We start from the raw sequence: 15,592 nt of genomic DNA, 5'->3' as shown, positions 1-15,592 counted from the left end.
TTGAGTTTTAAAATACTTGTAGAGCGCTCGTTCACCTGCGGTTTCTTGGCGCTGCTGCTAACCAGATCCAGGGCTAAAAAACAGGGGAGACTGCTGGGGATTTAATCAAAGGATTTTGTGAACAAGTGGGCTTTGAGATGTTTGCGAAATTGCGGGTACAGGGCGGTGGATCGCAGATCCAAGGGAAGGGAATTCCAGAGGATCGGGGCATGGGTAGCAAATTTCGAACCTCCCCACTTCTTTGTCCGGTAGCGTGGGATAGTGAGGAGGGACTGGGAGGACGAGCGGAGTTCCCTGGTGGGTACATAGGGGGTGATCTCTGAGGAGATAAATGCTGGAGCCAGGTCCAGTCGGGCCAAGAAAGTGATGGAGGCGAGCTTGAATTGGATTCGGGCTCGCACAGGGAGCCAGTGCAGGGATTTCAAGAGAGGGGAAGAACGGTGGAATTTGGGAAGATTGAAGACCAGGCGGGCTGCCTGGTTTTGTATCTGCTGCAAACGCGGTAAACTATATGCAGGGATACCTGCATATAGGGCGTTGCCGTAGTCCAGGCGGGACACCACCATGGCTAAGGTGATGAGTTTGAGAGCTGAGAAGGTGAAGAAACGGGACACCCTGCGTATAGTACGCAGTGAAAGGAAAGAGGAAGATACCACAGAGCTGACCTGGGAGTGAAGGGTGAGTTGAGAGTTGAGCTTTATGCCGAGGGTTTTAACAGAGGTAGAGGGTTCCGGAGAGGGGCCAAGAGAGGGGGGCCAGAAGAGAGGGGACCAGGGGCTGGATGAACCACCCGTCAACACCAGCTCGGTCTTGTCGGGGTTGAGTTTAAGGTGATTGTGGTTCATCCAGTCCCGGATGTGGAGCATGACAGATTGAAAATTAAGGACAGAGGAGGGGGAAGAGGAGAGGTTAAAGACCAGCTGGAGGTCATCCGCATAATTAAATACGGCGACCTCCATTTGTTGAAGAGAAAAGATGAGAGGGGCAATATAGAGATTGAACAAGAGGGGGGAAAGGGAGGAGCCTTGGGGAACCCCGCACTGGACTTTTCGGACGTCCGCTGTAAAATCACCCAGGCGGACGGCCTGGGTGCGGTCGCTCAGGAAGGATGATAGCCAGACCAAGGCAGTCCCTCCGATCCCGGCCGCCCTGACACGGGAAAGCAAGATGGTATGATCCACCGTGTCAAAGGCGGCAGTAGAACCAATGCTTAATTCTAGCCGGTTTATACAAGGGGGGCCTACTGACACTGATTGTTGGGGACTGGTACCTTTTTTCTCCCTCTTCAGACTCTGACCCAGAGCAAAAGAGAGTAAAAACACACATGGTGGAAAGGAGAAAGACAGACTGAAAAACTTTGACATAGGATGAAAGCTGGAACCTGTAAGACCAAGTTAAAGGGGCAGTGGGTGTCTTGGAGTAGACAAAAGAGGTATGAAGTGGATTTAAGAGTAAAGAGATTTGGCAACCAGACATTCAACAATATGGGCTAGAGGCTTTTAAGGAAAATTTGGGATCCCAAGACTTATTTCTTTACAAATTACATACTTGGTATATACCCAATGGTGGCCTTATGGGAAAGCTTATGCTCAACACAGTAGGTTCGAGTTGGTCATGGTGAAAAACTAATGAGAAGGGTAATCGGTGTCAATATTTGTTATGAGAGGGTACAATAAAGGCAGTAGATTTGACGTATTTATTGTGAAAGCGTATGTTAAAGTCAATAGGTATTATAGAGTGGATGGTTATTCCTCTTTATCAAAGCATACAGATAAGTATTTTGTTACATGGAATCTCACAGGTTAATATAGTGAGCCGGAGGTTTGATGTTGGATACCCCCTCCGACAAACTTGCACTCTAAGACTTCATGAAGATAGCATTTTGCCTAACCAACTGTAATTTTGCATCATTTTCCCTGGCTGAATTGAACTGATTTGCACTTTTCTTTTTTACTTTCAATGGCAGCACTGCTGTCTCCATTTCTTTGATTCTCCGATACGTTTAATTTTTTTAGGCTTTTAACTTCTTTTGGCTTATAACTTTCAAGGCTTAATCATTTTCGAGTAAAACTGTGTTTCACATCAATGCCGTCCCGATTTGCTTCATTCTCGGATAGGTTTCATACTTATTTCGGCTTTTACCTTTCACAACTTGTTGATTTGCCTCGAAACCGTGTCGCACATCACTTTCTTCTCCATTTCCTTCATTTTACGTAGATTTATTACGTATTTGTACTTTTAACTTTCACAGCATGCATGCATTTGCCTAAGTACTTTGGCTCATCGGCTTGCTCGTTTTCAAATGAAACCGTGTCGCACATTATGGTCGACTTGGGAACAAGGGAAACTGGTTTCATATTCCAGCACCAGTATTACATCCAGTAAATTTGTGCAATTCACTTAATCTCCCCGTACCTACCAAAATAAAAATGCTTCTTTGTGTAACGGAACTAGGGCTCATGTAAAAGCACTTACATGAGTAGCTGTTATTGCCAGCACTTTTAAACGGCAGGAGAGCTGTACATAGGGCGAGACAGTAAATATTTGTTTTAATCCCACAATGAAATACCAATAAAATATCCTATTTTACGCAAAAGAGTCCAAATAATCAATACTTAAATTTCACTAGCTACCATTGTTATTTTTTTACACTTTTATTACTTGGTCCAGAATTTAATTAAATTCCCCAGACTGCAAGTATTTAAAGCGTGCTTTTTTTTCAACAGCAATTATTGACATATTAGCTTTTCGGGTGGGAGTACACATTTATTTAGGCCTTTCACTTACTTACTCTGCCAAAGTGCATTTGTTCACATCGTAGTGTTTAAAATTCATCTGTGTGTGCCTCTGGCATAGTAGTCCTTAAAATTCATCTTTGCATGCATTTTGCAAGTGGAGATGTCAAATTTATGCTTAATCTATTTTCTGTGCACATACATACCTGTTTTAAAGGTAAACCTACGGGCATCAGTTAACATTTTAACAAGAGGAAATGCAAAAGTTTTTACAGAGCAGAATCACACATATACTAAAAGCTACTACTTACATTACATAAGGGTTGCATGGTTGCATGTCCAAAGCGGACGACTTTAAAACTGGGAAACCAGGTCATAGTTTCAGCACAGGCTCAACTTCCTGTCTTTTTGGTCAAATTACTTAATTTCACTGTTCCAACAATTTAAAATGTGTGTTTGTGTAACGTAACTAGGGCTCGTGTAAAAGCGCTCCTATACCTTCGGGTGCAGTTCACGCTATATAAAAAAATTAAATACAACAAAACCAAAAACATGAGGCATGTAGCCTTTACTGGTGCACCTTTTGGGAACTCTGCTTCTAATGTCTATGTTTTTATCGCTTTTGGGGCTTAGGCTCCTTTTAAATAAAATAGAGTTGTTTAAAGCAGGTTGGCAATACATTTATTAGGAAAACCACAAGCTTGATTTATTTGCTTTCTGTAAGCATACATTTAAAGCGTGTATTATATTATTTATAAGGAGTAAGACCACACATACATTAAAGGCTAACGCTTACATTTAATAAAGGTTGCATGGTTGCGCACATGCCTATGGGCAGAGATGCACGCTATTTTTTTTTTACAGTGCGATGGGCTTGGAGGTATTGGTGCGCTTTATTTGAGTACCTGCTACATTACAAAATGACACCATTTTTTTGCTAGGCATGGGGTGATTAAGTATTTTGCCCAGAATCTTAGGATGTTGAGCAGACACAGAGACTCGAACATGGTTCCCGAGCTCAAAAGTCTGCAGCTCTTGTCATTACGCCACATAAGAGCAATTTACACTGGCTCCGCGCCTTGCTTTCAGTTGTCTGACGAAGAGTGCTTTAAGCACATCATGTAGATGTGTAGCAAGGATGCATGTGCCTGCTGGGGAAGATGTCCGTCCCTAAACTTGCTCTGACCTTCATCACTTGCATAGGGCAAATTTTCTTATTACTGGTTTAACACCCAAATATAGCAATAATTAACAGAAAGGTGAATAGGCATCCTTTACGAAGGGCATTCCACTGCGTGTCACTGTGTTTTCACTTTTGAACTGTTCGGGCTAGAATTTTTTTCTTTTATCTGTAGATCATGCATTAGGCGGCAAATGCGGCAAATCCCTAATGGTGTGAAAAATGCCATTCTTCACATATTGCCTTTCTCAAAAAGAACGGTACAAAAGGGGGTGGTGATGGACGGAGCATCTGAATCAAACACTCACACCCAGTCAAAAGATCTGGGTTTAATCCATCACCGTTCTTTAGCCCACTCTGCCACCCCAGTTCAGACATGGCTATATGCAAATCAGTCTGACCCTGTGCCTCATGGGAACAGTCCAGCCCGAACTGCCAAGCCATGTCTTCCCTGAACCGGAAACAAGCTTCCGAGGACCGGTTTCTGGCATTCCAGCAGTCTTCAGCCCGGCTTGCTTGAATCCAGTGGCAAAGTGAGCAAGGGACTCACGTCTGAGCATACCCTGCCACCCTTATGCCGGCCAAAAGCGGTACAAAAGGGGGTGGTGATGGACGGAGCATCTGAATCAATCAAACACAAACACCCAGTCAAAAGATCTGGGTTTAATCCATCACCGTTCTTTAGCCCACTCTGCACCCCAGTTCAGACATGGCTATATGCAAATCAGTCTGACCCTGTGCCTCATGGCAACAGTCCAGCCCGAACTGCCAAGCCATGTCTTCCCTGGACCGGAAACAAGCTTCCGAGGACCGGTTTCTGGCATTCCAGCCGTCTTTAGCCCGGCTTGCTTGAATCCAGTGGCAAAGCAGGACTATGCGATGTGCTGTGCCCAAAGGTCACGGTGCAGACAGCAACTCGGGGACTGCATCCAGTGTCGTAAGTGAGACCAGGGCTGCGGTGTGAAGCAGTGCGATGTGACGTGCGGTGTCTACAGGTCACAGTGCAGGCAACAGCGGCATCTTTGCTGAAGCCCTTTCATCGGTAGACCCAAGGTTGGGATGCTTTATGTGGTTCCCTGAAGTAGTGCTGCAAGCAGCGGCATCGGTAGGTGATACTGGAGTTGATGGCACAGATGTCGGTGGACCTCGCAAGCGTTGTCCCCACGCGCCAGTGCAGGCAGTGGCATCAATGTCAGCATTGAGTGGCGTCATCAGTGAGGCCAGGGGGCGATGTGAAGAGAGGTCACAGTGCAAGCAGCGTCAATGACAGCATCAGGTGGCAACACTGGGGAGACCACGGTTGCGGCACAAAAAGAAGCAATGCTTTCTGCTGTGGCCTCAGGTCATGGAGCCACCAGACGTGTTGGTGTGGTTTTTCTTCCGTCTTTGATGTTCTTGAGACTTCCAAAAGGAGGCAAGCTCAACTTCCTGTCCTTGGAGAAACGTAGGCAATATGTTGCAGAAAGTTCAGTCTAGTCCTTCACTGCCCAATTCAGAAACAGCAACAGTAGGCCAACCTAACAAAGCAACCAAGAGCAAAGGGGCGGTACTCCTCCAAGCACCTCTCTCAGCTCTTCTTCACTGCATGTATTTAGTCCAAACCCTAATCAGCCAGGCTATCTTGTTCGCCCTAAGTTGGCAGGGTATGCCCAGACGTGGGTCCCTAGCTCACTCTACCACTGGATTCAAGATAGCCTGGCTGATGAGGATTATGAATCCGAAACCAGTCTTAGGATGCTGGTTTCCGGTCCAGGGAAGGCATGGCTTGGTATTTCGGGCTGGATTGTTCCCATGAGGCACAGGGTCAGACTGATTAACATATGGTCATGTCTGAACTGGGGTGGTGGAGTGAGCTAAAGAATGGTGATGGATTAAACCCAGATCAGTTGACTCGGGGTGAGTGTTTGATTTGCTCAAACGCTCCGCCCATCATCCCCTTTGGTATCGCTTTGTTTTAAAACCTGAAAAACAATTTTTACAAGCTACATCTTCCTTCATATATAAGGTAGCTGAAATTCAATCTTAGTTTACATTTTTATATTATACCTGAAATGTTTAAAAATGATGTACTGATAAAAGAAATGTCTTGCACAAATGGTTGTGAGACGCACTTGGTTGTGCGGGCGGAGCTGTATTTACTCACCACTTTTTTTTACTTTTACTTTATAAAAATGATTGACAATTACAGATACAGTGAGTAGAAGAATAAAATGATGTAGGGGTGTATCGCCATAAAGACTTCAAGCCGACCTAACTCCCTGTGACAGCGCCTAGCGCCTTACCGCCTGTGACCCAGCTTCAGCCTCCCCTCGCCGCCGCTGCCTTCTCCATCTCGGCGCGGCCGCCGTGCAGGGGAGACTGCATCTCCCAGGGGGCTTTGCTGCAGGAAGACGCAGCATTGGACTTCCGCGCCTGGAGGCGCTACATTAACGGGACCAGCCCCCGCGTCGCGGGACGCGTGCGGGCGACGCCCGGGCCAAGGGTGGGTCCGTTCAAGCCCGTTAAAAACCGGGTAAGACCGGACCGGGCCCCCTCTCTTATGCCCACTAAAGGTGAATCTTTGTGAACATTACCAACTCACTGTTTGCTTTGGCAGCGTCTTGTTTAAACTTTACACAGTAAACCATAGCTGAACTGAGGCTACTTATTGAACTTGTAAGCAATTATGACTACCCGCGGTAGTAGGAGTAAAACTGCAGCGGGGGGGGGGGATGAACAGGTACCCTGGATGATTTTATAATTCGAACAAATTCAGTTATCGATCAAGGCATACGCCTAATGGAACGCAGGGTCTCTCAAGACCTAGCGTTGGGAAAAAGATCATCCATGGGTCATCTAGCGTCAGCACGTACACCTATACCTGAACCTACTAAGGAAATTGACTTGCCTCTGGTCCATGTGGACGTGCACTGTATGCCGTTGGGGGGGGGGGGGGAATCAGTCAACTTCCCATTCCCTATTAGATTCATTGATAAGCTCAGACCTGGAAAAAACTCTGCAGCTTATCCCGGACTAGCTCATCTAGGGAGAGAAAGGAGGGTGCTAAACCCAAAAAGAAAGCCATTAAGACGACTACTCCAGGGGCAAAAAATCCCAAGATAGTGAAACCTAAGAATGCCTGTGTTTTATCCAAAAAGCAAGGGGTGGGACAAGAACAGGCCAGAAAGAAAAACGATCCGTTATCTATAGAAGTTGTAAATGTTGCCCTAGACCTATCGGAAATAGAGGTCTCAGCTAGCAACAATACAGAATATCAGGATGACTTTGATGGCCAACTCCTAGCACAAATGGGGAAATTGTTTAAAACTCTCTTGGCACCACTAGAAACTAGATTAGTGCACATTGAAAACCAGCTTAAGGAATTGCATAACCTTACTAAGAACCCACTACACCCAGGGGTAAAACCGACAGCGAATGGTCAATCTATAAAATCTGGCCAGTCAAGCTTAAAAACTAAACAACCTTCATTACTCGTACCAAAGGTAATTAGTAACCCCGCCATTCCTCAAGAGAAAGAGAAAAAAACAGCTCTCAACCCCCCTGGCCAGATCCAGCAAACCGGGAGGGAGGAGATTCCATCAAATACCCCGGGTGCCCCCCTTAAAAACAAAAAATGGGAAAGGGTGGCTACAAAGGGTAGACCTGCTGTAAACCTGCCCCTAGAGGCGAGCCCTTATGTAGTCGTCATGACAGGGGTTCCAGAACTGGAAGAATTTGTAGAGGAGCCAACTTGGTCTTTATATAATAAAGTTGTTTACTGGCTTAATATTAACCGTCCCCTCCCCCCGCATTTGTCTAGCAAGATCATAATGGTACGTAGGGTACCATGGGTAGGGCACGACAGGAAGACAACAAAAGGTGACTGCGTTTTGGTCAATTTTGAGGACCAGCGCACTGTCGACTATATCTGCTCATGGAGAACACAAATGAGCGCCGCAGGGATAGAAACTAGGCGGTTATCATATTTTTACCAACCTGGGAGGCACCAAGGTTTTGAGTTAGGGGGGAACTGGGGAAATGGAGGTCTTCAGGAATGGGGAGGATACCTAAATAGGAATCAACCATACCTGGGAAATTGGGTGGGAATTCCAACTGCCAATAGATATAGCTGCCTTGAGATGGTGGACTGACTGGCTATGTCACCCAAGATACCAGAGGAATGTAGGAGGGGGAAAACTATGTTAAATATGTACAGGAGTGAAATAGACTGCTCCAATACTAATTTACCATCCAAGCAAAGGCCAGATGAGGACGTATTTAACTCTGCCAACGGATTGCCATCCATAAAGGGCAAGATTGACAATAACTGTTCAGAAATTACCTACACCCATGGTCACTTAAGCTGCAAGGTACAAAATGTAACAGCTGCAAGTGACCAACTGGGGGCCCAAGAAGGGCCTTTGGTTTCTACTTCACAAGTAAATGATAGTCCCCTACTGGTTGGTACAGGAGGAAGTTTAACTCTCCTGTCGTGGAATGTAGCGGGATTATCAAGTAAAGTTAAGGATCCCATTTTTCTGACATTTGTAGACAACTTTAGTATAATCTGCCTACAAGAATGCTGGGAACAGAGGGAAATACATATAAGTGGATATCGTACATTCTTCTCGGCAGCTAAACAGACCACTAGGGGCAGAAGTTCTGGAGGCTTAACTATTTTCATATCAAATATGTTAAATATGGAGGTAAAGACATTAAGTACAGGAGGGGATTACTATCAAGTATTAACTTCTATAACAATATCCCAAAGGAAGATGTAGTCAATGTTATAGCGGAATTAAACAACATCTTACATACTCAACAGGATACTGCCCAAACAGAGATGTGCGTCATATTGACGGGCGACCTTAACTGCCATCTATGCCCTCAAACTGAACTCGGTACTTGTGGGGTGGTCAACCTGAAGGGAGACCCATGCAGCCGCTTTGAGCATTCAAAGTTTGGTGATTTATTTAACAACTTGATATGTGAATGGGACTTAGGCTTTGCCAACGAGTTCTGTAGTCTTCAGGCCGCCTTTCAACCTACCTTTAATGGACGTGGCATGCGGTCAGTGATCGACTTTACGTTACTTACAGCTAGTTACCATCGCTGTGTCCTGAACTTTAGAACTGAGGACATTTCAATGAGCGATCACTTTCCAATACACTTGTCTTTCAGCTTTGGGTCAGGAAATCCTCAGAACACCGTGGTGGCCGAAAATATTTATCGCCACAGGATTGAACTCTCTAGAGTGAATGGTTATACCATAAAGTGGAGTAAGATAAACACAGCCACTTTTTTGCATACCCTACTATCAGGCCATCTAAAAGACTTTTTGATCTGCCTCGCAGAAAACCCCAGCTCAGCTGAGGTTGTATCTGCCTTTCAAAAAATAACAGGGCAAATCTGTAACCAACTAACTCGCAAGAGCAGGCTGGGCGAAGGAAACAGGACTGAGGGCTGATTCGACTGAGTGTAGCAATGCCCACTCGCTGCTGAAGCTAGCTCTTAAAGAGGTACCTAGAAACATAACTGATATAGGACAGCTAGACTACTTTATAAATCTGCTATAAAAAAGAGGAAGTCTGATCTAAAGGAGGATGCCTGGGTAGCCCTACATAAGGCATGCGTTTTGAAAGATAACGCTGCCTTCTGGAGGGCCGTAAATGCCCCCTTCTTTATAGAAAGGAAAACGGATACAATCGAGATAGCTATAGAGGAGGCGGTATGGGTAAATCATTTTTCCGAGCTATATAAAAAAGATGAATTAGTTAGCTCGGCACGCCTCGCTACCAGCCAACCGAGGTGCCTGACACCGGGGGTTTGTTCCCCCTAGATATAGCCTTCTCTTTAGCGTAAGAAGAACTAGCCATTGAAGAGAGCTCTTCGAATAAAGCTCCAGGACCAGACGGAGTCCCGATCGATACTTACAAGGCTGACATCTCCCTTTGGGCCCCTCTCCTGACCAATGTATTAAATAGCTACACTAAAAAGGGATTTCCATAGACTTGGCAGGAAGCGATTGTAGTCCCAATTTTTAAGAAGGGAGATCGTAGCGATCCAAAGTGCTACAGGCCAATTTCACTTTTAGATTCACTTTGAAAGTGGCGGGCAGAATCTTACTGAACAGATTACATTCATGGGCCAAGGAGATTAATGCCCTTTCTAAGTTTCAGTATGGCTTTACAGCTGGCGTAGGTAGAGTCGAGCAAGGACTCAATTGGACCATAATTATGGGCAAGTATATAGCGGCCAAGAAGGGAAACCTATTCATGACTTTCGTTGACCTTAGTTCAGCGTTTGACTGTCTAAGTCATGAAGTGTTGTGGGATACCTCAAAAGATCTTGGCAATGACCCCAACATTCTTAATTTTATTAAAGAACTTTATAGAGGGGCAGGGGCAAAGGTCCGCTTTGGTAAAAATGGAGAATGCACAAACAAATTCCCAATTATGAAAGGTGTGCGCCAAGGCTGCATCTTGGCACCCTTTCTATTCAATCTGTACATAAATAGTGTGGCAGCCTTTTTAATTGATAAGGATTTGGATTATCCTAAAATAGAAGGTGTTGCAGTACCAATATTACTGTACGCAGATGATGCGGTTTTAATGGCAAGGACCCAACTAAGCCTTCAAAAGGCGCTGAATAGCTTTGCGGGATACATGGATGAAAGAGGCTTAAAAATAAATGTAGGGAAAACCCTGACCATGTGCTGCTCATCTAAAAAGAACGTACCGTGTAACACCTTTTTAAATCAGTCAAAGACAGTACTTACCAATACTTTTCCCTATTTAGGGATAGTTTTTAATAAAAAAGTTATATGGTCTACGGCGGTAGCCGCAAGGAAGCTAGCTTTCATTCGTACCATAGTAGCTGTGAAACACTTTGCAAATAGACTGGGGGGCAGGCCGATACGCGTCTTGTGGACATTTATAAGGCTAAGTGCGTATCGACTGCCATTTACGGGGCAGGTATCTGGGGGGTTGCAGATTCCTCAGAAATCCAAACATGCGAAAATTCCTTTCTGAGGTATCTGCTTGCTGTCCCTAAATCCACTTCTAGTTATGTATGTCATAAAGAGCTTGCCTTGGTCAATATAACAGATTTAATCAAGGTTTCCCCAGTCATGTTATGGCATAAAGTGTGGACAACAGCTGAAACTGAGCTTAACCGGGCCATCATTCAGGACTGTGTCAAACATCAGGGGGCAAAACATATTCTTTGGCTTGGCTATGTAAAGGACTTTCTAACAGACATAGGCCACCCCGAGATTTATAGTGTCCTCTCCACTCTATCTTCCATTTCTAAAAAAGCACTAAAGGATGTTTGTCTTGAGCATCTGGAAGACCAACGCTGGCAGATAGAGAGGAAGAAGGTGTCTGTCTTTCAACATCACTATTGCATGGCCCGGGGATGCAGTTATATTTGTCATCGAATTACTCTAGCTGCAGTAGAACGCTGCTAGCCAGTCTGAGAATTGGGACCTTTTTTAAGAATGACCACCTTCCCAACCATTAATGACTGGGCAAAAAATGTAATACCATGTCCTTGTGATGATTCCTCCTTGTATTTTATTCTGTAAATTCTATTCGCATAGAAGGAAAAGATTTTTATTACCTTTGTTAAAACTTTGGGGACTGAGACAATGTAGGCCCGCTTTTATCAAGATACAATTGTTACATGATGAACTGACTATGCAGTCTCTCTGTTTTTAAAAAGTATCATCAGGTGTAGATCCTCTATGTTATAACATTTTCCTTAAAAAATTCCCAAAATGAACTTAATCGAACTGCATGGAGGATTGTTCTATCTGTTGTTAAATTATGAATGTGTTTATCGTTTTTATGTACTGCAATGTGCTTTTATGATTTTATTTAAAAATCGAATAAAGCTATCTTTGACTTTGATGTAGGTCCAGTAGACAGCCAAACTGCATAGGTACTAAAATGTTATAAAATATGTGGTATTGTCACATTTCAATTTAAATGCATCTTAAAGTTTACACTTTCCCCAACTTTCATTCAGAAACGTCTGAATAAAGCTGCAATGTGCTTTATAAATAATTGTTATTAAACTAGTAGTGTTAGGTGGTGCTGGCAGGTACAGTGCAACTTTCAGCACTGCAATCAGAGGGAAACTCTTTGGCAGTAACATCATGGCAAGTCTGAGGTTGTATTTAGCAAAATGATGCATTGTCTCTGCCGGGTGCATGGCGGATATGCTGAGTCCTGCTCAGTGCACTGTCATGTCGCTGGTCTAGGACAATGGAGTGGGCTGAGATGACAGGCACAATATTCATGTCTGGGAACTTTTGATTCCATTTCACTGGGATATTTATTGGTGACTAACTTGAGAATAGGTGACTACCTTGACAGCAGGTTAAATCTGGGCATAGGTGAGAGGTCAGATCATCGACCCACTGATTTATTTTTTTTTAACGTGTATGGGAAGTAATATTTGTGGGGCATCTTAACGTATCTATTTGTGGTTTCACAGATAACTCGATTACATCTTCCGGATTCACAGTTTCATGTTTACACTTTGGCACTGAGGGCAAAGCATGGGAGATATGATACTTTTATACCTCTTAAGAGAAAGTACTTATTGTACAACCAGTTAAAATATACAAAAATGAATCGGAAGATGGCAGACAACTGGTCAAGAATGCCAATAACCTCTCGACCTAAAGAAACCTATGCTTCCACCCTCGTATTGAAATACAAGAAAATCAAGTAGTTTCCTTTGACAAAATTACGACGATAAGTTTATATATTGTACCTTTGTTACAAAGGTTCCTTTTCTAATTATGTGTATACTGAAAAAACATTAAGCAACGGATTTAGGAGATAAAATTAACATTAGGGGTGTAAAAGATAAGCTGTCCCTTTTGTGAAAACATATTCAAACACATATACATACATACAAACGTGTATATATATATATATATATATATATATATATATACACACACACATATATGTACACCCACAGATATCCTATATATTTCACTACTTCCATGTCTAGCTTGTGTTACTACTATCCAATTGAATGGTACTTGATGTAACACCTCAGAAGGATGAAAAGTCAAGAAAGCATTGTCCGGATTCAAACTCTAAGCATGCATATTACTTCATGTTTCAGCATTGAGCGATCAACTCACTGAGACACCCTATCATTAATACTTCCAGTGTACTTGTATTGTTCATTCTCGACAAATTACAATACCCACTTTATTATATATGGAGTACAAGACAGATCCTTATACACGACAATCAAACATGCTTGTATAACACACATTGAAAATTGATTAGATAGCACACTCACGAGGAAGAATCTATGTTAGACATACACTGAACTCCAGCAGCATTCAGCACATGACTTTAAAACGGTATGGAAACTTTAGTGAGCGAGTGCAACGCGTTACTTTTTTTTACGTAATTGGTACACCTCACGCACAATTTTCATAAACGCCTGCCAAGAATTACACAGTAATTTTCTAGAAAATTATACAAACTTAACCTGAAGAAAGTAGGCAATGTCTCCCACCTACTCACAACATGACTATGATCACTAAATCTACAGGTCAAGGACAGGGTTTTAAATTATGACTACACTCCAGAGCATCCTGCTGGACAGCCTTTATCAGTCTCATTATGGTGTTTAAAGGCACATCACCAAAACATGATGAGCGCTCTAAACCTGTTCCAACATTGCCCACTGGACTAAGTCCCGTTAACATTTCTGTATTAGGCCTGTGAGAGTTATACTGTCGAGACGAGCACTTCTATACTCATCACCATATCCTAGCAGCTCCCTGCACGAGGTCCAGGGCATAAGATTCGGGAACAAAATCTTATGAATTCATTTATTTATGGCAATACTATTTTGAACAGAAAAGCAATAAAAAGAACAGAATCAGAACACAGCAAGATGGGCGTAGTGGATGGGTAACAAAACAAAAGTGAGTAAATGAAGCATGGCTCATAGCAGCTGCTGTGTGACTAACACAATAGACAATCACCTTAAAAGGAGTACTACAAACATTACAACTAAATAAGACTTGGGCAAAATCTATACACCTTTACAACAATTTATAACTATTGAGAGCAGAAGGCACTCTGTGCCTTCTAATAGGTTGGAAGTGATGTATACTCCAGGAGCGACCTACATGGTCCAGATGCACACCGATTAGTTTCACAATATGTGCGGGCCTCTGGTTTTCTTCCTAAAAAGTGTATCCTGCAAAAGAGCTGCCAAGTATGTGAGGTTAGTTGAACTGTATCTTATTAGGCTAACTAGAGCATGCCCTGGGTGACATTTGTGCTGAAAATATGAGTCTGTGGTGCACGTTATTGCCACGGCTTACTTAGAAGAATGAACGGCTGAGTCAACCCGTGGGAACTTAAACGATAGGTTGATCATTTATTAACCCTGCAGGCATACTACCCGAACAAGCTGCAAGGATTAAACACCTTAAATACATGTCCTTAAAACAGTGAAAGGGCTTTTTTTATTTTAAAATATGACAGCAAATGTGGGGTTGTAGATACGCAGCATATAGCATTCTACTTTTTAAGCATGCAAATCACTTTTTTTCCCTGTTTGGGTGCATGAATGACGAGGTTAGTTAACAGCGACAAATATCTGTTTTTAACGCATAAGCAAACTTTAAATGCAGGTGATCTGTCGCGTTGCAGCCTCCTAGCGATATTGTCAGGTATTTAGTGCCTTGGTTTAGGGTAAAACAGCCTAGATCTAAATAATTAAATAAGTTAGGGGCTCTCAAATCACACTTCTGTGAATCCCAGTTGTTAATGACAGAGCAGAAGTATTTCCCCTTTAGTTAATACAATCTGAGATTGTGCGTTCAGAGGCACGATAGTGCACTGTGTACCGTGCAACACTCTTGCACCACACCAAAGCGGCACATAACGTTCAAAGAGGTACAATATGGACTGTGCAACCTGCAGAGCACCAGCATTATGCCAAAAAGTGGAGTGTTCATTGGGCATAGTCAAGCAGTACACCCTGCAGAGTTCCTACACTAGGCCGCAGGGGGCGGGGAGATGCACAATCATGCACAGTACACACTCAAGAGCAAATGCACTAGGCCGTGTTGTGTGATCTTCCAAGCAAAGTCTGGTTCCGATTGCCCTGCTGCCTGGGAAACCGGGGTTACCTTGAAGCTGCTGATCCAGGCTCAGAGGTGCTGCTAGGGGAAGGAAGGTGCGGACAAGCGGCGGGGGCCTTGCGGGTCAGGGCTCCTCCGGGGCGGGCTACGGCTCCCGGCGCGGGTCCCCTCGGGCTGCGGCAGCGCTGTGTAGGCCTCTGTCCAGCCCCGGCTCCTTCCTGTTACTCCAAGGATCCTGCGGGTCCCATCAGAGGCAGCGACCAGTTCCCATCACAGGAAACGACCTAGCGACGACGCTGACGTCACGTGACATGCACGTCACTTCAGGCTCCCGAGCATGCGTAGTAGAAAACAGCAAACCCCGCCCTTTCCTGCATTGGGCTTGCTGTGCGCCTCCGGCCACTATTGGGTGAGAAGGTCACAAGAGGCGGAGCAAGAGGGATAGAGACCAGTGGAACCGAGAGACGGGGGAAGAACAAGAACGGCTTCCTGTGCGGGGACTATATTCAAGCTGTGTTGTGTTTGGTTGCTATGTTTGGGCTGAGCAGTATGCACGATGCCGTA

General features: G+C 44.1%; 1 protein-coding gene across 3 annotated transcripts in view; it reads right to left on the bottom strand.

The window, feature by feature from the left end:
- PPP2R5E (protein phosphatase 2 regulatory subunit B'epsilon) overlaps positions 1-15,381 on the bottom strand; it is a 445,062-nt gene extending 429,681 nt beyond the window's left edge. For 2 of the 3 annotated variants that reach the window (XM_078660324.1, XM_078660322.1), the window contains exon 1: positions 15,077-15,381. The gene's annotated coding sequence lies outside the window, so the exon portion shown is untranslated. The remainder of the gene's footprint in view (positions 1-15,076) is intronic. The other variant, XM_078660323.1, reaches the window with a different exon arrangement.
- Positions 15,382-15,592: the final 211 nt, after the last annotated feature.

Source organism: Lissotriton helveticus, chromosome 9 (genome assembly GCF_964261635.1).
Source record: "Lissotriton helveticus chromosome 9, aLisHel1.1, whole genome shotgun sequence".
NCBI classification, from domain to species: domain Eukaryota; kingdom Metazoa; phylum Chordata; class Amphibia; order Caudata; family Salamandridae; genus Lissotriton; species Lissotriton helveticus.
This window is presented reverse-complemented; position numbering and strand designations above follow the sequence as displayed.